The sequence below is a fragment of the Rhyacophila brunnea genome, unplaced genomic scaffold (genome assembly GCF_057557595.1).
Source record: "Rhyacophila brunnea isolate RB1 unplaced genomic scaffold, BYU_Rbru_1.0 scaffold_12, whole genome shotgun sequence".
Taxonomy (NCBI): Eukaryota; Metazoa; Arthropoda; class Insecta; order Trichoptera; family Rhyacophilidae; genus Rhyacophila; species Rhyacophila brunnea.
Window position 1 is genome coordinate 10721666 of NW_028232774.1, and position 22775 is coordinate 10744440.

Below are 22775 nucleotides of genomic sequence, written 5' to 3' on the forward strand. Positions count from 1 at the left end.
TTTAGATTAATCATAGACATTCGTAATTTGGTATTTTTTTATATTGATATGACTGTCGTACATCAATTAGCAGTGTTAGTGAACTGGCTCTACGATCCGATGTGGGACTTGGCCACCTCACGGAGATGAAGAGTTTTACAAGAAATGGACGTTAGCCACTTGCTCAACTAATTAGGTCCATGTTCTGGGTCCAGACACACACTGAAAAAAGAATGCATGGTTTTACCAGTCCCAGGATTCGAACCCGAGACTTAATAAGTCGACACGTTACCGCTCCAACACGGGCAATTCTGTATAGATTATTAATTACGTATTATGTAGTTAGGTAGGTACTTACAAATTTGATATCCTAGAAGTTTTAGTGGCACCAGGTAAAATCAATTTAACGAAGACAAAATAAATAAATATATACTGAAATATTCTTCGCCTTTTTTTGTCATTCGTGATCAATGACCACCTATCAGAGAATAACGCATGTATATAAAATGGGAATAAGTAATAACCAAGAAAATTAAACAATAATTAAAGAAAAGAGGTACTAATAACATGTCATATTATCCATGTTAATTACGATGTTTTTTAGGACTAAAAAATCGCCTTCTTTTCACCTCAGTCGTTTTTTTACCCCAGAATCGAACACCTCTTAGCATATTATTATTCTGCCCCGACACCACTCATAAGATAATTATTCGTGATGAACTTTAGTCGCACATTTTTTTCATCGTGTGATTTTGCTACCGCCTCTATTTATTACTTCTAAAACAATGTACCTACCCATAAATTCCATAGATGACCACATTCGAAAAATATTCACAAACGCAGCAAGGTCGGCGGCATGACACAAATAACATCGTGTTCCACATTTTTTCATAAAATTGAAATAGGACATTCGCAAAAGCGGTCGCCACGCCACGTCTAGTTTAGCGAATGATGAATCGTAAATTGGCGGTGATGTAATCTGATGATAAAAACTGAAGCGAATGATCCTCCGCTGGTGTCTCGACCCGGCACATCACCTCGACAGTCGACATAATTCAATTGGCGACAAAAATAAATTTAATTCATATGAATAAAGCCATACCTTATCTACCTACTCACTCTGTGCAAACAAGGTGCAATTTCGGCGCTATTCGATTTAAATACAAACTTAGTAGGTAAATATTTTAAATAATTTACTAAATTAATATCCCGTATTTCTGCGTGACAAAAGTGGCAACCCTATTTGACACGCCCTCTGCGTGTGTCATGCTAATTTTAAAACAACCTAATCGCAGTTTGATTGAACTTAAATCAGGTAATTATTGGAGACGATACGATACAAGACGTTGTGGACATAATATTAATAATTTTGCCAATAAAGTATAGTATGCAGTACCTATACTGCCCTTCTAAGGAAGAAGGCAGTAACTGACTCTCACACGCTTTCGAGATAAATGACATGTGTTTTTTTTTCAACTTTAGTACTGTGAATTTATTAATAAAAAACGGTGATAATTTGTATTAGTAGGATGTTAAAATACAAATAAAGTAATAATAAACAAGCAGTAACTGCAATAAATAGGTGCAATTACTGGCTTTTTGCTAAGAAATTTGTATTATTTTAGCAATGTCCATTTTTCACTAAGGATTTAAACGGTATTTTACTGATAATTCTGATATTAAAGTGGACAGAATATATAGCTTTCAAAATTACCTAACGGATGGCATTCATAACTCAATTTGACAAATTTGGGAGTTACTACCTTCTTCCTTGGAAGAGCAGTATACACACAACCGTGTACTCGCACTGTCTTGATACTAGCAGCAGGATCGTCTTAACTCAAATTTCAACAATCAGTTCGTACGGCCTGTCCAACTGGGACCAACATGCCAACTCGCAAATGTTTATATGATATGTAATCCATACTGCGGTGAATCACCGTGTTAAATAATTTATTTATTAAAATTATAACTTATAAAATCACTCGGAAATAAATTTTAGAATTACAATTTAGAAACCCTTGAAGGGTAAACCTGAGCTGGCTGATAAATAGACATTTTTTTAAAGATGAACGTAGGTACTTAAATATCACTTAGATATCACTAGCAATAATAGAGTCTACTGATACTACTAAACGAAGTGAATATAATGAACGTTGGTTAATTTCATAGTAATTACAGATACAGGCAATCTGGTAAAAAATTCTCCCTGCCCAGTATTTTTTCTGTCATGCCTGGAAATTCCTCAAAAGCAATGGGCCATGTCCCTGTAACCCGAGTCTGTGGTTATGTTTTTACGTGTCCTTATATACCCCGCGCAAGCATACCGCTCTGAATGGCTTCTACATTTACTACGACGAAAAGCTTGATAGACGAGCGGGGGATCGAACTCGCCGGTGGTTCATGTAAACGCATACGGTTTGATTTCCAGATAATGAAATACATAAGGCCTTCAACAATAATATAAATACAGTTGATTAATTTAAGAAGACTTGTAAGCAACTTGGATTCTTGGAGGCGCCGCGTGCTCAGACCAGTGGGTCTATTCTATACTTATCGACCGCTAAAGTGATAAAGTGATAGATATTATCGAGCTTAGGGTAGGTTTGTATCAAATTATTAGCACTTATTTCAACAATTACAACCAACTTATTGTAATTGTTACAATAAGTGCTAATACTTTGATACAAACCTACCCTAAGTTTGATAATATTTATCACTTTATCACTTTAGCGGTCGATAAGTACAGAATAGACCCAAAGGAGTGGACATGGACAAAGAAGATGATCAATATATTATGTAGTTTACATCCTATATTTAGAATTTGTATTAGGTACTAATAATACGTATATTCGATAAACGTGGATAAATTTCTTCTTGAAATATTCAGGTGTTATTTTTAACACGTGAGCTGTACGGAATCCAATTAGCTGTCGTATATTTTTGTTGTTAATACACAAGGGATCATGCAAAATGCCGCGTTGGCGATGTTTTAAAAATAGGGATTGTGTAATAATATTGTGATAATAAGTTAATAGCATGGCAAGTGAAAATCCTCGGGGATTTGAAGGATCATTTTTTTAACTATCGGAGTCGAAAAATCACGGGATAGAATTATATTAGATTCCGGGATTAAAATAATCCCGTCACGCCGCTGCTCATAGAGTTCAGTGACGCAAATAAAGGCTTTAAAAATTAAAACGGTTCAACGGAACTTAGAACCTACTAAGTGGCATAGTATTATTTGAGATAGAATTCGCAAACACTGAGCATGTTTTGGGTGCAAGAAAGCCGTCAAAGTTTACCTAATATTGTCTAATAGTCTACCAGTGGCGAGGGGTGAAGATCTGACACAACCACTATACACATACACTAAACTTTTTCAGTCATATTTTTTATTTGTTTTCATTGAACTAAGAATACATTTTGCAGATGGTTGCTGGTTAGTTTTTAAAATTCAATTAAACCCTGCCCAAACCAAACCATAAAAGATGGGCGATTCGACAAAAATATTGCACACTTTTTCAGTCATACTTACTTGTTTTCATTGAATTAAGAATAGGTACATAATACGAGGGTGGGTCAATAAGTCCTTAGAAAAGCCGACAGGTGGCGCGAATTGTACTGTAAGCGGTTTGTTTTCATGAAGCGGCACTACCGATTCAGTATGCTGCGAAGTTTCAATCAGATCGGTCGGGTTGTTGTGTGTTTCTCGTACATTTAAAAAAAAAATTTGCTTGTGGAAAATGGAAAAATGGAGAAAATTGAGTTTAGAGCTGTTATTAAACATTTTAATATAAAAGGGTTCACAGCAAAGGAAATAAAAAATGAGTTGGATTTAGTTCACGGCATATCTGCTCCTTCACTTGCAACTATTTATAACTGGTTAAATGAATTTAAACGTGGTCGTACATCAACAAAGGATGAACCACGCTCAGGACGTCCTGTAGAGGTGACTACACCAGAAATGATCAATAAAATCCACGATATGGTGTTAACTGACCGAAGATTAAAGTTGAGTGAGATAATTGAGGTTACAGGGATCTCAAAAGGTAGCGTCATTTCTATTTTACATGACAAATTGGGCATGAAAAATATTTCTGCAAGATGGGTGCCGCGTTTGCTCACAGTCGACAATAAACGCAATAGGGTGGTGGCCTCTAAAGCCCTGTTGTCGCTCATGCAACGCAATCCGGATGAATTTTTTCGTCGCTTTGTGACTGTAGATGAAACATGGATACACCACTATACTCCCGAGACGAAAGAACAGTCAAAGCAGTGGATTGCGAAGGCAAACCATGTCCAAAGAAGGCGAAAACCGTAAAATCAGCTGGTAAGGTTATGGCTACTGTATTTTGGGATGCACGTGAAATTATTTTCGTTGACTATTTGGAAAAAGGAAAAACAATAACAGGGGATTATTATGCATCTTTATTGGACCAGCTAAAAAACAAAATTGAAGAAAAACGGCCTCATTTAAACAGGAAAAAAATCCTCTTTCATCAGGACAATGCCCGTGTTCACACATGTTTACGATCAATGGCTAAAATTGAAGAATTGAAGTTCGAATTGGTCGACCACCCACCGTATTCGCCAGATTTAGCCCCCTGTGACTTTTTCCTTTTCCCAAACTTAAAAAAATGGCTAAGTGGACAACGTTTTTTTTCAAATGAAGAAGTCATCGATCGGACAAATGCTTATTTTGAGGACCTTCCGAAAAATTATTTTTCTGACGGTTTAAAAAAAATTGAGAAACGTCTAACCAAGTGTATTGAGCTCCAAGGAGATTATGTTGAGAAATAAAAAAAAATACAAAAATAAAAACTGTTTTAATGCTTTTTTCTAAGGAATTATTGACCCACCCTCGTATTATTACAGATGGTGGTTAGTTTTTTTTTAATTCATTCTTGCCTAAGCAAACCATAAACCATAACGGATAAAAAAATCTTCTATCTATAAAATATCTTAGATTATGTATAATTCAATGGCATAATTTTAATTTTTTTGACTTGGGCTTGGTTTACGCAGGGTTTAATTTGGTTTTGAAAACTAAACAATAATATTTGCAATGTGTAGTCGTATTTCAATGAATACAAATACGTATGATTGACAAAGTGAATTTGGGGAGGTCTTCATGCAAGCCCAAATCTCTTGACGTGTTTGATGAGATGCAGACTGCATAGAGAAAAACCAATCTGTATGTATTGCCGCTTAGTAAACCAATCATGCCCTCATTGCTCGAAATTGGGTCAATGTTGTGTATATGCGAAAAAAACGGAAAAGAAACAACACTGGACTGGAACAACGTACGCACGATATCATCGATAATTTTTATAGGCCAGGGGCGTGCAGTAGAATCGGGCGGAGAAGGGGGAGATCGCCGGGGACGCATTCCCAAACTAGGAAAAGTTCAATAACCCTGGCCCGACGACGCACACAAATGCACTACACACCTGTATAATATCATACATACATCTTCCACACTGTTCATAGAATAATTTTAATGTGACCATCAATTTATAAAAATATGGAAGCATTCGATCGATTTTTTTTACGCGTTAAAATTTGTTGTTTAATAACAAGTGTTTTGTCTACAACTAGATTGTAGATATTTGTTATCAAGTACCTATGACTCCTAAGAGTACTGATTGTATAAAAGTTTCGCTTTCATCTACGGCACACCACACATCCTGAAGCGGGCCCCCAGGCCAGGATCTTTTCCGGGCTCCCTTCCTATCGGTTATGTTAAAGGCAGTCTGACGCTCTACAGTGGCGTTTTCCAAATGGAGGTCAAATAAAATTCAGTGTATTTTTTAGCGATTTAAAATATCGAATTATGGTGTTGTCAAGTATCGCGCGTCAACCAAAAATTGCATCGCACAACCATATATTTTAAAAAGGTAATAACTTCGAAGTAAAATAGCCCGCAGGCGATTTTTTTTCCTTTTAGAGCAAATTTAAGATGTGTTTATCTAATTTATCTGATCGACCCGCCAAGCCGCCCCCCCCCCTGAGCTCGGCCCCCTAGGCTAGAGCCCTGTTAGCCCCCCCTTGTGAGGGCCACGCAGAGATCACTCGCGATATAAATTTATTAGAACATAAAACTGGCTGCGCTCATAAAAACATGTGTATCGGCGGCTTGAGAATGTAGCGGCCGACGGAAAAGTGTACCGGGCACGCTTTGACTCATTAGCTCGGGGCGTTCATAAACATAATACAAAGTCCCTTTTATTCGAATACAATAGGCTCCTTATTATATAAAAGCGCGACACCGGTGTCCCATCTGAAACGGACCTTAAGGTCCAGATTTCCACATTATACATGACGATGGAAAACACTGATGGCCTTGTCCTTGTTACGTTCAATTAATGAACCAAAACGAGAAGGGTAAAAGAACGATTTAATTTCCTTCGAAATAAAATCGTTAGACCGCAAATATGCACAATAGTACAATAAAACTAGATTCCAAGACCCACAATCAGAATGCATTAAGAAGCATTTCATTAGAATACGTCTCAATCTAAAATTGGTCAAAGTTAACTTATTATAGACTGTAAATCGGAGCTATTATCTAAATGCATATATTTTCTGGAAATATAACTAAAAAACAATGTCAAAATCTTAATAGCATTCATAAAATAATAAGAATTATTATCATCCAACTTTTTTTGTCCTCGTGACATGTAAATTATAAAATTGGTGTCTGCCAGATCCATCTTTTTTCTAGATTGCACTGACAAGTCATTGTTTCCTATTCCCACGTGTAATGAAGTCAAAAGCTGAGCTATTATCAATTTTGTACGCGACATCGTAATTATTATGAGCTGTGAATGTAAAACCAAGCGAAGAGAATAATAGTAGGTATGTAAGTATTTACCCACTGTAACTTTTAGAATTTTAATTTTAATTTTAATTTTAAATCCTCATTTCGCCCACGAATTGTTTTTCCCAGATTCAAAATAGAGTTCAACTACTACATTGCGCCCCTATTACAGTATTTCACCAATCCACAAAATCGTCGATTATAAGACGCACCAGTATTTTTATATAACAATAAGATTATAATAAATAAACAAATTTAGAAATAATCGTTGTTTCTCAAGAAAATAATATGTTTAGCCTTACGATCATTATTCTTTAAGACGGTACGGTACTTCAGTGAAACGGCAAATAATTTTCAACTATAGGTGCGACGAAATTTCGGACTGGCTGGCAATCGGAGAGCGAAAGTCGAGCTGTGAACACGTCAATTTGTTTTCTGATGGCGACGGGGGAATTAATTCTTAAATCGTGTAAAGATGACTAAAAAACGTTACCCATTTACTTGAAAAAGAAAACATGTCAATGAATATATTATTATTATTAGTAATATAACAATAAACATAACATTAAATGGACGCATGTTGACTTTTTATGACAAACTATGTTTTGTTCTGCACGCGCCATTTGCACAATCTTCGCGTCGCGTAGTCACGATCGTTTTAGACCGTGCCCCAGCTGAAGTATAGCATTAAAATGTCAAATTTACGTTTCGCGGCAGTTTCTGTCAGCCGTGGTCATCTGCATAGACCAGTGATTCCCGATCGCGGGATCCGCGAACAGCGCCAGGGGTTCCGGGAGAATTCGAATGAACGTTATTGATAATTGAGTAAAAAACGTAGCAACAACGGATAAGAAAATAAAAATTTGCGAATGAGAGGTCAGTAATGAGCCTCGCCACCTACTATGCACCGGTTTCTGTGAATTCGGTAAAAATAATATATTCATTGCACGCTAACGTTAAAGTTACCTACAGCAAAGTATTGATGTATAATCTAAATCTAAATGCTAAGATAATTCATAAAGTTTGGTCACATCAGCAGATAATATGTGTGCGTTATAGGCACATAAATTTAATAGTGTAGGCAAGTAAAGTTAGGAGGCATCCTCACGCACACCTGTTAGACAAAAATTCAACGTGCTGGGCATCAATCACAACCACAAACAAAGAACTTTCCATCAGCGATTGCCAAGGTATAAGTAGACACAGTCACTTTGTACAACAAAGGTGTTTTGCATAGGTGTTAATTGGCCCCGTATAGATACCACGAGGAACTTGGATGCATTTTTGTATATTTTAAATTTAAGTAATAGTAGACATGTCGGTGCGGCAGATTTGATTTGTGAAAATACAACAAACAATAATAGTTAGTTCCCATTGATAATTTATCAGCAGGCACTACCTACTATTGGGCCATACAAAATAATGGAATAATCATTTCAAGAGATTCAGCGTTTATTTGGTGGAAAATCATGGATGACTTGTAAAATGTATCGAATCACTTGGCATTCACCACATCAAACATTTGGTACTCATATTTGATAAACCTCACTGTGTACTTACCTAATGCGCCGGCTAGACGTCAGCGACTTGCCTCCGCGGTATAGTTTGTGCAAAAAATACGGAACACTTTTCGGTTTGCGCGAGCTACAGTTTTCCCGTCCATACACACGGGCTTCCCGATACAAACCGGTTTGCACAGGTAAACGTGTGGTAAAGCTTGAGCGTCTAGCCGGTGCTTAAGAGAAATAAGTGTAAAAATGAAAGATTGCCAAGTGCTACAATTATACAGTTTTAATCGTTGTGTAAAAAAATATTTTAAATTAAATTTTGACATTACTATTGTAATAAAATAACTTCTTTTTGCATATTACACTTCAAGAACGAACTCTACTTTCTGAACGACGATAATGCCGCGCACCCACATACCGATTTTTGTTGATCGACTATCTGTTGAGTGCCAGTTTAAACTACAATAAAATTTGATCAACTTATAAGTTAAATTTAATTAGGTTTAGACTATTATATTGTTCAACATTCAACAGACAGTTGATTAACAAAACTTAACGTGTGAGAACTCTGTGTAACTGTAAGGCAATATCGTTAGACCAAAATAATATTACATACGCCAAAATGTTACAATATTTCTAATCGGCAATAATTATCCGCAGAAGCTTAAATAAGTATGTAAAGTAAAGGATAATATGTTTGTAATATTAGTCTTACACAAAAAGTTGCAGAAAGAATAATACATGAATGTGAAAGACTGCAAAGACTAATGATGAAACTAGCTGCAATCAGATTGATTTGTAGCAAACTTTACAGAATTGCAGTATCGCCCACGTTTGTTAAAAACAGTAAGTATTTCAACGCAATTTTAGAGTCACTTGAAATTATTAGAACTAGGTGCAGTATTGCTAAGATAAACCCTGAAACTTAAATATGTTATGGACGAATTACTACATACAAATCTACCATTTAGAACACGAAACACGGTTAGACGTATTATAGTGAAAACATAACCGACCGCGTTAATTATTGTACATAGATACTTATATCGGCTTGAACTATCAAACATATTTGAGATCGTCGGGTCGGATTGATTTGTTTAGAGTCTGGTGGATAATTAAGATCTTGAAAGCAAAGAGATCGGATACAAACTAAAATAGCTATCAAAAATAATACGTGTGCCACGGAAATTACCTACTGAAAATAAAATTTCCTGAAACGGATTGAGAAAACAGTATTATATTATCGAATATTATGTTTCGATCAACACGCAAGTTCTCAACACCCACGAGGTCAACGGTTATGCGGCGTGAACGGTTTAAAAAATTAAATGTACAGATTACACGCTCAAGTCACTAGAGGGAAAACTTTACCGAAAGTGGCTTTGCAGATACAATAAAAACGATTTCACATCCCTGTCGTCGTATCCGCGGGGCGTACACGGCGCGACCGGCCATCTCTTTTCCTCCGCACGCGACCAAATTACCATTTCCCCGCCATAAAAAACAAAAACTGACATTTTATAATATTTCCCCGTCCCCCCACCTCACATAATAGGACCCCACTGGAAGATTACAATATGTATGCGGAAGAATGGATTCGATCAAACAAGTGACTGCCTATTATTTTTACGATTAAAATTGGTGCCTACATGATGATGCATGGAAAAGGAAACATTCATAATTAGCAATGAATATAAGATACTATAGTCAAAATTTTCTAGCATATCACTTCCCCACGCTCTCTCGTTCACAATGAAATCACCATAAATAATAAAATACTATAGGTGCTTACATGGCCCCCACCCCACATCCCGAAGCGGGCCCCCAGGCCACGATGTTTGGCGGGTCCCCAACCTATTACTAAGGTTAAGGACAGTGTAATGTTCTACAGTAGTGTTTCCCAAATGGTGTTCCGCGGAAGTGCAGCGTTCTTCCGTGTAAAATAAAGGGTATTCCGTGTAGTTTTAATGATTTTAGGTATTTTTAAATGAATATTCTTGAATTGTCGGCACTCAGCATCATATTATGAAGCACTGATCGCGACCCTCTTTTGTGACAGCCAAGTAACGTGCGACCCTTCGCCAGGTTGGATAAATAGTTATTTTTATTAATCAGGAAACACATTAAAAGTAATAATAAAATTCTACTTGCCAGATGATTTTACTATTAGAGCAATTTTGTGGTGTGTTTATCTCACTACAACTTTTATAACTATAACAGTTTAACTGGTCGACCTGCCACGCCAGGCCCCCAGGCTAGAGCACTATCAGCCCACCATGGGTGCTTTCAAATATTATAGTATTCTATTTTTGGTGTCGAACAATCCGTGGAGTGACAATGATATTCGTGTTCGCGAAGTGACAAGCTATGTATGATGTGAGTGGGTACTATAGGTAAATTATCCGGCTTCGTTGATGGGTTTACTTCAGTAATCACGAATTCATGAAATATGTTAGAAGATTTTTAACTTAATGGTTAGCGATACTGTTCTATAAGAGGTCACTAAGACTTTCGTTATATTTGTCCCGAAGATGTTGTAGATTTTATGGCGCGAAAACACTTTGTAGTTGAGGTAGAAAGCATGAAACAGATGCATCCGACAATGTTATCCTCTAATGCTGATCATGTTCAAGTAATCCACGTCTTTAGCAGAATGTCAACGTCAAAGAAACTTTTTTTATTATTTATATGTAGATATCAGTTGGGGCCAAGTAAATAAAATGAAACAATGGTACTGAAATTCTAAACACTAATAATAAATTCATATTTGTCGGCACAGAACCACATATTTCAAGTTCACAACCGGTTTTAAAACTATAAACTTTCAAGAAGAAACGTCCACGAAGATAGTCTAAAATGAGCTGTCTTGTACTAAATATCATCGAATCATGATTCCATTTACGACGACTGACTGCAACACTGGGTGGGTTTTCGGCGGTATAATAAAGCATATATTACTCAAAACTAAAAAACTGGTATTTTTAGGGCGCAGTGAATTGACAATATTTGAACGCCACTCTATTATGCTAATTATTAGATATCAAAGTTCTGGCAATCTCACTTTTTAAATAATAAGCAATATTTTTAAATCTTCGACCGACACGACCTGTTGCTGATGTGGATTAATCATAAAATCCCAGCTTTGGGCGACAAATATTAATAGTACGTGTCAGTTTTCTCAGACAATGTCCGTCATCCCTGACTACCCCCACCCTCTTAATATGCGCTGCGGCTGGGAGAGCTTCTTACCTATTTAACTCTCAATCAATATATTTGGTTACTTGCTAATAGTAACTAATATCACCCAATATAACAGTCGATCCCCATACGGCCATACACATAAATAAAGAGATACTTTCTAGCCAGTCTATTCAACTACTGGTGTCCGAAAATATTACGTGACTGATATCATTTACAGAAGTACCAACACCGTGTAATTAAAATATCATCAATCCAAATTAATGAATGTCTTGACTTATGCAGGATTGTATTTTTTTCCTGTCAATAATCGAAACTAGCCAAACGAATGTTTTGACGTGTAGAGTAGAGTAAGGCCCGTTTCAGACGAGACACCCGTGTCGCGCTCGTATATAACATAGGAGGCCTTTGTATTCGAATAAAGGGGCCTTTGTATTATGTTTATAATCACCCCAGAGCTAATGAGTCAACGCGTGTCCGGTACACTTTTCCATCGGCAGTTACATTCTCAAGCCGCCGATACACTTGTTTTTATTACCGCAGCCAGTTTTATGTTCTAATTTATAACGCGAAATTATGCGTTGACTCATTAGCTCTGGGGCGTTCATAAACATAATACATAGGCCCTTTATTCGAATACAAAGGTCTCCCATATTATATACGAGCGCGACACCGGTGTCCCGTCTGAAACAGGCCTAAGTACCTAATAATTAACCAACAGACACAATATGTATATTGTTACCTCAAAGACAATCTCACAATTTAAGAAAAACCGTTATATATTATGAGAGTCCGTCAAGCCTCTGATCGTATATTTTCCATATTATTTTATGGTTGTGTTTATCATTAAAACGTAGTTAAATAAGTTCTTTGAAAGGTTACAAAGAGATTTTTAATACGTCAGATTATTATTCATGGATTTTTTATTTAAAAAAAAAAACACTGGTTTTCCTAAAGATATAAAATCATGTAGATAACAAACAAACCACTTAAATTTATTGTACAAACCCCAGAAAAAGAATTTTCCTTTTTTATTTATATCGCACCAAGCTTCGTTATTGTGACCAAAATACGTCAATATGTACTAGATTACAAACACTAACTAAAATGGAGAAACGTATTTTGACGTCTTATAACTGGCGTTTAGATGGTAGAACTTCGTTATTGTATAATGGTTTCAAACAAAATTTTTATTAAATTGTCAATTCTACTTATTTTGTTCTACATACTTTGTAGAATTAACAAAAAAACAAGTTTAGAATCAAAATCAATAATTCGCATAGGTAACAACAGACCACTTCAAATTTATTGTAGTACCTACGGAAAAAGAAACATTCAATAAACCTCCTCGTTGCAGTGTACATAAATTTCGTACCACAGGTAGTTTCCGAAACCAAAGAACTCGTGTTTTGGTTGCATTCGATTCTTGGCTGAGCGCTAGACGTGCCACAGACCTTTCATCACTCGCGTGACCATCGTCCATCAAAAGGTCCCGGGGGGTAGCGGCGGCCCAACCCGACACGTCTGCGAAGGGTTGAACACAGATGCAATATTATGTTCAAAGGGGGGGGGGAGTGGTGTAAACGTTAAAACAAGTATTTTAGAAGCATATTATTATGAATATGAAAATGTAAGATTACAGATAAATCACTCTTGTTAAATCCTGTTTCCTGTATTAGTAGATGCAGCATCTCAATGCATAATAAAAGAGCTAAATATAAATAATTTATAAAATATTTCCAAACAAACATACGCAATGAAAGGAAATTTTCCACAAACGCTACAACAATAACTATTTCTTAAAAATGGGGCTTCAAAGTTCACAATTTGATTATTAAAAATCTCAAATCTCTTTTTGGTACATATAAATCCACTCAAAGGTCTCACACCTATCTATAACAATACGTTTTTCAAATGTTCGCATGTCTCTATCGTTTTGTTTCATAAAAACTAGCCAATGACTTTTGATGAGAGTTAAATTAAAACTGTTAAATTACATGAGCCTTAATTGATACGAAAATCAACGTTGATTAGAACAGTTATATTGTACCTACTTTTCTTATAGAAATTATAGTGATATAATCGTACCACAGCGAGAATATATTTTTCATCTTGTGCACAGAGACATAGGTGACTAATTCGTATACTTATTGTCTATGGATGCCATCACCGATAGTGTTTACATAGAGGCTGTCATACCCGTCCTGTAAAAGTAATATTCTAACTACAAAATAGATAATCACATATATTGATAATTCAGCGAGAGTACAGTTGCAAATACGGCGACTATTATCAGGGTGAGCGTGGCATGAGGAAGAAGCTCAAATCATTATCTCACAGTGTTCAGCTATCTGTCGCATTTTCACGCTACACCCGCACTATAATGCACCACACAAAGTTAATAATGGATGTGGTAAACATCTGCCGGAGACGACGAACTTGGTCATTAACCTAAACAACTCGTCACATAGTGAATCTGATACATAAAACAGTGAATGCTCGCTTGATTAAATCGTACTACCCTTCGATATATTTTGAACACGTTAAGTATCTAAATGTGTAGAGTAAGGAAACTTTTATCAAATTAATTTATCAAAAACTACAATTACCCTGCGCGCCCATTAACGCCGTATGTCATTGCGTTTTTTTATTCCCTACGCAGGCATAGGGCGCCGACTGGCGTATACATTTACTATGTAGGAAGAGTCGGCAGGCGAGCGGGGGGACGAACGTACTGTTAAATATCATACAAATTGGATTTGTTATGATAATGATATGTCATGAATACTTTGGATTTCTTAGTTTTCTATATTTTACTTACATAAAGAATAGACTCGGTTTGTCATCACCGATTAGTTATTAGGTACATCCCTAGTGTTCATTTTCCTAACATTGCTTGTGAAATTACCAGCGGTAACATGGCGAAAATCGCTTGAAGTGCCTGTTTCCGAAATCACATAAAAGTAAACCTCTATCTCCCCAACGAACTTGCATTAAGTATATTCAACTGAAATGTGAATAGTCTTGAAAAAAGAGTACGGTAATCCGCTATGTAATAGGAAGGGGATGATTGCCCTCCTCCACGACTCCACACCCCATTACACAAACGTACACAACTCGCAATGGTCAAGGGGCCGGAGCCCGGAATGCACGCGAAGTTATCTATAATAATACTACACTTCGCCTATCTTTTCATATCGGCATAGCATGCTGCGCTGCGGTAGACGATCACGCTATTCTGTTATGAAATTGTAAAAAATAACATACAAGCAAGCTAGAAAAAAATGCAAGTGAACTCCTCGTGCACACTTCGAAGCCAGACGAGTAAATTGCCAGTCTGGTGGTCACATGCGCTATCAAATATTCATAAGATTGGGATCGACTGGACGGGCAGGTAAGCTAGCAATTTGAAAATGGGCATTATTAGTTTCTTTCCGGCGTCGAAATTGATATATTCCTTTGATGTAAATTTAAATGAAAAAACAGAGTTCCACACTCTGGAAATTTGAATTTTAGAATCTTGAATCGGTGTTGTTAACGCTCAAACATTATTGCTTTTGTTTATCAATCGTTTACCAATTCAAATTGTTATTTTTGGTACGAATTGATTCGCGCTCATGATTACTCTGAAATATTGCCGAATTCTGAATCAGCAGCAGCTCCATCTCTTTGCTTGCCCTGTGTCGGATGCACATTACCAATAAGGTCAATGTGTTCATTACCAGTCATAATAAATAAGGAAATAAGCCCCAAAAAAGTGTAATCGAAATGAAGGGGTTTGAATGAATTAACACTTTCAATTATTAAGGTTTAATTAAGGGGTTTTTGGTACTTTTTAATTCAACGTGCCTTATGCATCTATTAAAACGCAGACAGCATCCTTAATATTATAATATCATCAGTTTAATGGTGATATCCATCATTTCCTGGTGGAGGCATTGTAGTAATTAAAATAAAACACAATAGGTACTAGTGATGTGCGGTCCATAGATGCTGTGGATGCGGAGGATGCCTAGAAATACTTGATAGTATGCAATAACATTATGTACCTACCACCATTTTACTGTGCAATCGGATGGTATATTATTTTATTCTAACGGCAATCTATGCATAACGACTATAAATTTTGTTGTACAATTTTATGTGACAAACTTTCATTTTGATTTTCTATCTGCCAAATGGTGTACCTACCTATAGATTTATTACAAACAGGACCTACAAAATTCAGGGATGCTGGTAATATGACGTAATAAATAATTGGTTTATGTTTATAAGAACAGAATGCCCACAAGCAAACCTCACCGCACGCAATTAATATACATGGTACATAATACGTATACCACATAATTACATTCGTCCGCTTTAAATATACATTCTTGACTGAGCAAGAGTCCTATGGGCCCTAGTCGTTATTAAATGGCATATGGAAGAAGTACTGTATACTGGTTTTAAATTCAATTAATTTTCCAATACCGTATAGGCACAATTGCCTCCAAATGTTGCTTTTTATAACAAACAAAAACCCTTTGAAGTGTCTAAATTTAAATCTGCGTGTAATCCACCCCTTCATAACAAGTGCGCAGGCATTCTATTAAAAGGGCGGGGTACCCTAAAACAGAAAGCGTTTAATATTTTTTCATTCCGTACAATTTCGTACGGGGCTACTGGCTACACCCTTGAATAATAATTATAATTTAATCTGAAATAGCCAGGGGTAACTATCGCGTGCTCCCCGAAAGAGAAAGCCTGAACTTGTTGATAACAAATATAACGAAGTAACTTTTTAAATCTTGCCCAGAAAATATCAATTAAAGGCTTCAATAAAATGATTTATAACGCAACAAAACGTTGTTGTTTCACTATGCATGTGTAATTGGTTTAATATTTGAACGTTTTCCGTACATATTCGCGGATGACAGTTATATTATTTATATGTGTAGAAACATCAGTGGAATCCACAAAATCGGAGAATTTGGAAGCACTTTTTCGCAATGTAATAAGAATTGAAAGATATATTATTTATGTTTGCGTCGAAATATTGACAAAATGAAAGCAGTAGGTACTTAATCGAATGTTTTACTTATAATGTTCACTTTATCGTAATAATATTGAATTAGTTATTTACATACACCTTTTCTTGTTTTATTAATTTAGAAATAATATTCCTGAGACACCACTAATTGAAATATCAAGCATTTCTTTCTTTTGAGAAAATGATGGCGAAATCGCGCAGTCGAAGCCAAGGTAGCAGCAGCACGTAGTTATGTAAGTACATTTTATATCAGTGGTTGAGTTTAGATTCTTCCTAATCGTGCCAATGACTAAACGCTGAGTGCTGGTGTCGTCCTCTGCTACGGTTACCAATTGATTGATCCTTCTTTGGATAACAAGTGTAGGGGATGATGCTCTTTCGTTCTTTCAAATGAGGTCGAGGTACTGTAGTTTTCTGTTTTTATACCACGCAGAACTTGTCGCACCTATCCTATTGCCACCCAGCCAGTACCAAATAATTTTGAGCATATAAGTAAGTTTGAGGAATTTTAAGGTTTGGTTTAGATTATTTAATTATTTTTTCCGAGTCAAATATTTTGACTGCAATATAAACACTGGATATTTTATTTATATCCAAAATTAACAACCGGTTATAAAAATATACTCGCCAAAACTGACCTTGAAATATTAACGAACCTCGTAATTTTAAATAGCTTTTTATGAGAATTCGATATTTTTTCGAATGTTTTTTTTCTGCCGGTGAAAGAACTTCATATGTTCAGATTTTTCATGATTACGAGATTTCGCCATCGACGAATTACGCCGACTGACCTGCACTAGATAAAATGAACCTGTAGCGCGGGTTTATTCCTATTTGGTGGGGTATAGAAAACTAGGATGCGAGAAAATAACACCATCTGTAGGCAGTATCGACAGGAAATTACGAGGGGAAATGCAACACTACCCCAAAGGAAAAAGGAAATTGCCGGTCTAGGAATACTTAGAATAAATTTACATTTTTGATCAAATCGTTCGACTAGTTTGTAGAGGCAGAATGCTATCGTGACAACGTTTTTCAGTCATAAAAATGGTGTAGATATATCAAAGTTATTTTCTTTGTGAGAATAGCGTTGAGTTACAATAATAATTCATCATGTTTGATTGTGATCAACATATTGTGATAATGTCAGGGGCTCGGAGAAGGGGTACTTGAAAGAACTTTCAAAATTACATATTATACAATATAAAAGTGAGTAAGTAGTAAATATTATAAATTCGGATAGTATCTGACAGAGTATCCTTTTATAACCCAATATATAATAAGTAAAGTACAGTATTTATTAGTCAATAAATATTTTGAATGACACCAATACCAACTATTTATAGGTAGGTACTTTACTTACAGAAAGACACGAGGTACTAACACACCCTCAATAGCACGACACAAATCTGGCTAGCTCACTTGTTAGTGCACGTACCATAGGGTGGTTATTAAATGTTTATAGTTTTTTTTGGAAATGTATACAATGTGAATTAAAGTCTTAAAGAAAATATTAAAATCTGTTTATTTATTTATTTTGTTATAACACGGTTTTTATCATTTAAAACATTTCAGGGTTTATACATCTAATTTTTAACTTTATATAAAAAGGATTATTTATTTAGGAACTTATTTTTTAATATTCAATTGATAATTTTTACTTATTTAGTTATTAACTGGCACGCCATAAAGGAGCGTGGGTTTTATACTATCCTGTTAGAGGAACGGACGCGAACTACATTACTACCTTATTAGAAGGACAGAATCGAACTGATCACACTACTTCTATTTCGGGAGAAGACCTATTTTTTAAAGCCTGTCCCCCTTCAGAGGCACCACCTAATTAGCAGTGCGATCGCGCGTATTATTCCTTAACATTTAATTTGTTATAAACTCTTATTCTAATCTATAAACAACTAGGTAAAATTATTTAAAACATAATTACGGAAGAAAGCTACGCAGGAAGTTAAATATTTAAGAAGTTATTTCAATTTCCAAATTATAAAAACATATCTCCCGCCGAAAATTGTCTCTTTGTTTAGAATCGGTGTGAGCGGTGCACACACACTATCAAAATAGTCCCGATTCACGCATATCGAGTGATTGACAGAATACGCAGTGCAGTGCGTGTATTATTTTAAATTTACAGATTTTATTTAAACACGTTATTTATTTTAAATTATAAAATGCAGCTACTGAATTTAATTATACAAAACAAAACTACTGAGTTTAATAGTAACCCTCTTCGGTAATTTTGCTATACATATTATTATATTTTAATGAATGCTTATATTTATTTATCGTAGTTCTCATTTACTCCAGCATTCATCTCCTTTATAGTATAACAATTTTACATCTTCCTCACATACCAGTATACATATTTATTATTAAGATATTTATTTATTTAAAACTTACGTGCTATGTACATACCATATTATTTGAAAACATAATTAAACAATTTAAATATTTACTTAATCTATTGACTCCATTCGTCACCTCGCATACTTATTTCAATTTACCAAATTCTTCCCACCTAGTGTACACCAGTGCATACACAGGGCGAGGACTTAAACTGAAATAGAAAGATAGATTGACGATTTTCCAAGGGATTTTAGTTACGAGTTTTATAAAGCCGCCGGGGTAAAGATTAGGTGACAATGTTTGGGCCATCAAATATATATTATATTATCATAGATATTTAAACGGTATTTTATGTTGGTGTTAGTACCTATTCCCATTATTAAAATTAATAAATGCGTTGTATGCATATTGGTACGATGAACTATGCATAACAGGGTTTTCGTTATCGATATCAGTTGAAAAGTACAACGTCTATAAGAATGACGCAATTACGGAAATGTAGTTTTAATTAGACTTTTGTAATTTTATTTCGGTCTATCAAAAAATATTTATTAAGTACCTACTTTACATATAAGTGGCAGACTTATGACATACAAGTACCTATATCACAACGCTACAAAAGAGAGGGTCTGATTTAGAACATCTTGTAAGCACCGCCCTCCTCTGAGTGCGATACCGTAGAACTGTTGCTTTCACATTGTGGACAGTGAAGACATCCATGACTTCGCAAATCTCAAAAGAGGCGACACACAATGGCATAAAAACATTCTATTGCGAGGAGTGGAACGTATCATACCGTGACATCACACTTTACCGAGTTAAATTTACTGTTTTCAAAATGTGATAAAAAGACGTTGGCAGCGAATGGTAATGTAATGTCAATTCGACGTGTATTTATCACCTATATCCAATATTACATTTCTTGGCCGCATTTTCTGTCAGAATTCACCGTAAAACAATGTGATATTTCGCGCGATTTCTCTATAATAGCCGCGTGGAATTGCCATGATTGATAGGTATTGGAAGTGAAATTTTACATCAATAACATTGTCCCCTCTGGCAATTCTGAACTATAGCGAATAGTGATATTATTTAGCACACAACATTGCGTATCTACTTACTTATTGAACTAGTTAAACGGCACTTAATACCACCCAGTTCCATTGCTGACTACAATATTGTATTATTATCTAGTATACACGCCTCTACACTGAGTTTTCTCTCTCCAGCATAACAAATCAACCATTTCATTGAAAGCTTATCTCAGACATGGGACCGACCCATTCCGTTCAATGGACTACTGGAGCTCCAGGTTCTCTCGTATCTTACAAACTACAAAGAACCTGCGATCTGGGTCTTCGCGCATTAATAACATTCGTTATACGGGGTTTAAATTAATATACAGATCTCGTATATGCGAGTACAATGTTACGTTTTCTCAACGAGAGACCAGGTGGGTGCTCCAAATTACCAGATAGAGATGGGAACGACACTGCATTACAGAGAATAAAAAAGCATCTAGCCAGGGTATTACACACAAAATTAAGCACATAATGAAAAATAAACCACCTTCAACAACTTATCATGCAAGAGAGATGTCGAATGTCATGGTTGAAGAATCAAAGAAAATTGTTTCATAAGAACACTACCTCGTTGTTCCGGTCAGCGGTCTCATAGGAGGAGATCCCTTTGATGGTTGCCAATCTTCGTTGTGGAGACGGCACTTAAAGAAAAAGAAAAAGACAATATTATAATCTTATACTAATTTACGATAAAGACAAATGAAATGTACCTAATAATAAATACATTTTATTTAAAGAAATCATAAATGAGTGGGAACGGTTTAAGGATAAAATAACAAGTCGACCTTATAGCGCCTGACACGAGCATGGTTTACTTGGACCAATAAACTATCGCGATAATAACTGTTTACACGTAAAAGTGCTGACTGTCACGCCAATCTCATTCTTCAAGAGTAAGCGAGACGCGATGTTATCATTGTATGGTACTATTTTAAAGGTCGTGAAAATCGGTTAACCTCTCGTCTCTGCGCGGTGTAGTTCGTTTTTTACCGGCAGGTTTACTATTATCGTTCTACTGCGCAGGCACATATATTGCACGATAAAATTGTCGCGTGAAAATTCAGAATCTACTGAACATTTTTCAATTCATGCATGCAATCGATACCGCGATAATACGTACTGTCGGAAGTAAATCCATGCACGCGTAAACGGGGTAATAGATTATAGTAAATACTCAGATGCGAGTATTTATACAAGTAAAGAAATGCTACGAAATAGTTATGAAATTTAAACTCATCCGAGTGCCATAATCGGTGTATTTTTTCACAACGGTAGAATCGGTACACCACTATGCCAGTGAATAGGTAAAATCAGCATACTAAAAAATACCTCAGTATCAATCGATTCAAACTCAGTGTTGATGGGAACGTAAAATGAAAATGGCGTACCTCCCAAAAAATATAGTCATGATTACCACTTCGATATAATTTATTATAAAGACGGTAGCCATAATATTATAGGAATTTGGAAAATCCCCAGCTATTGTATGACTGTGATATGCAAGAAAATTACCTGGGTTAGTAGCTAAGTGATACGAGCCTTCAATCGGACATCGATAGAGGTGTGCTCGAATTCCACTTGGTGCATAATTTAAATTTGTTGTCTTATACACAGTTAAGTTTCAGAGGTTTTTCGATAACGACAAAGCATTAAACCACCACGAATTTTATACGTGATACTTTGACGTTGGCGACCAAGTAAGTATGCATGCGACTACGTGCAGAAATCCATTATGGTCGTGAAAAAAGTCATAGACGCAAGTTATGTTTAGAATTTATAAGGGAGTTGCGTGTTCAGACACGAGTCGCGACTTTGGAAATTCTGGCATAATATTACGCGGACCGCAATGGGTTAAATCGTGTTTTTTCAAAGCCCGTTGTTGCCTTGCAAAAAATCTACGGACAACGCTGTTGCAGGACTAATCAACCACATTTCTAGATTATTGCTTCCACAGAACATAACACAAATAGATTTTGAGTTATACTAACAACGTGGTAACATGGGTTATTTATTACTAATCGGTTAAAACACTCACCCGGAAAACGACAGGTCTGTGTTTGAATACCATTCGGTCCAAGATTTTCTGTTTATATTATGTTCCTGAGGATGTTCCACCTTTTAACATTATAATGTATTTGTAATATTGTACACTATCGAGACGAAGCACGTGTCCTGCAAATCATTCATTATTGCATTCAGGCGGCCCTCAAAGTTCGTTGCGCAAGACTTCTCATTCGTGGACTGCGGATTCGATTCCCAGTTTATGTGATTGTTTCACTGCTACTACTACTGTGTCACTATTAGGTACTACACTACAGTCATTGGACCCCATGGCCTGTTGGACTAAATTGAATAATAATTATTACACACATACTATGTGGTAAATATGTATAGATCAGGCATGTGCATTTGCATATAGGTAGTCTGTGATCTACTTATCCAGTATCAAAAATGGCAGTCATCCACCACACTATCCCATTGACATTGTTCAACTTGAACAAATGTATTATATTTAGCAGAGGACACCAAGACATTACTATTACAACAACATTTGCATCACAAAGACATACTAAATTTCTATTCGTCATGAAAAAGATAAGTTTTTGGTGCACTCATTGTCAAACTAGTATCCTAGGTACTGTTAAAATAGCCTACTGCGCGACGGCAAGGCGAACTACGCCTCAGTTTATAGTGCGGATATTCACATATCTACTTATTTTTCTTCACTAACTCCTGCGGCAGGTCGTGAGTATTGAATACGAATCACATGATACTTTGAAGTGGCATGGGCT

General features: G+C 35.9%; 1 protein-coding gene across 7 annotated transcripts in view; it reads right to left on the reverse strand.

Annotated features, from left to right (window-relative positions):
- The window catches only part of cora (erythrocyte membrane protein band 4.1 like coracle), a 101230-nt gene that overhangs the window by 38303 nt on the left and 40152 nt on the right, over positions 1–22775 (reverse strand). For 5 of the 7 annotated variants that reach the window (XM_085960757.1, XM_085960754.1, XM_085960756.1 and 2 more), the window contains one exon: positions 20551–20624. The exons of the other annotated variants lie outside the window; for them this stretch is intronic. The gene's annotated coding sequence lies outside the window, so the exon portion shown is untranslated. The remainder of the gene's footprint in view (positions 1–20550; positions 20625–22775) is intronic. 7 annotated transcript variants of the gene reach the window in all.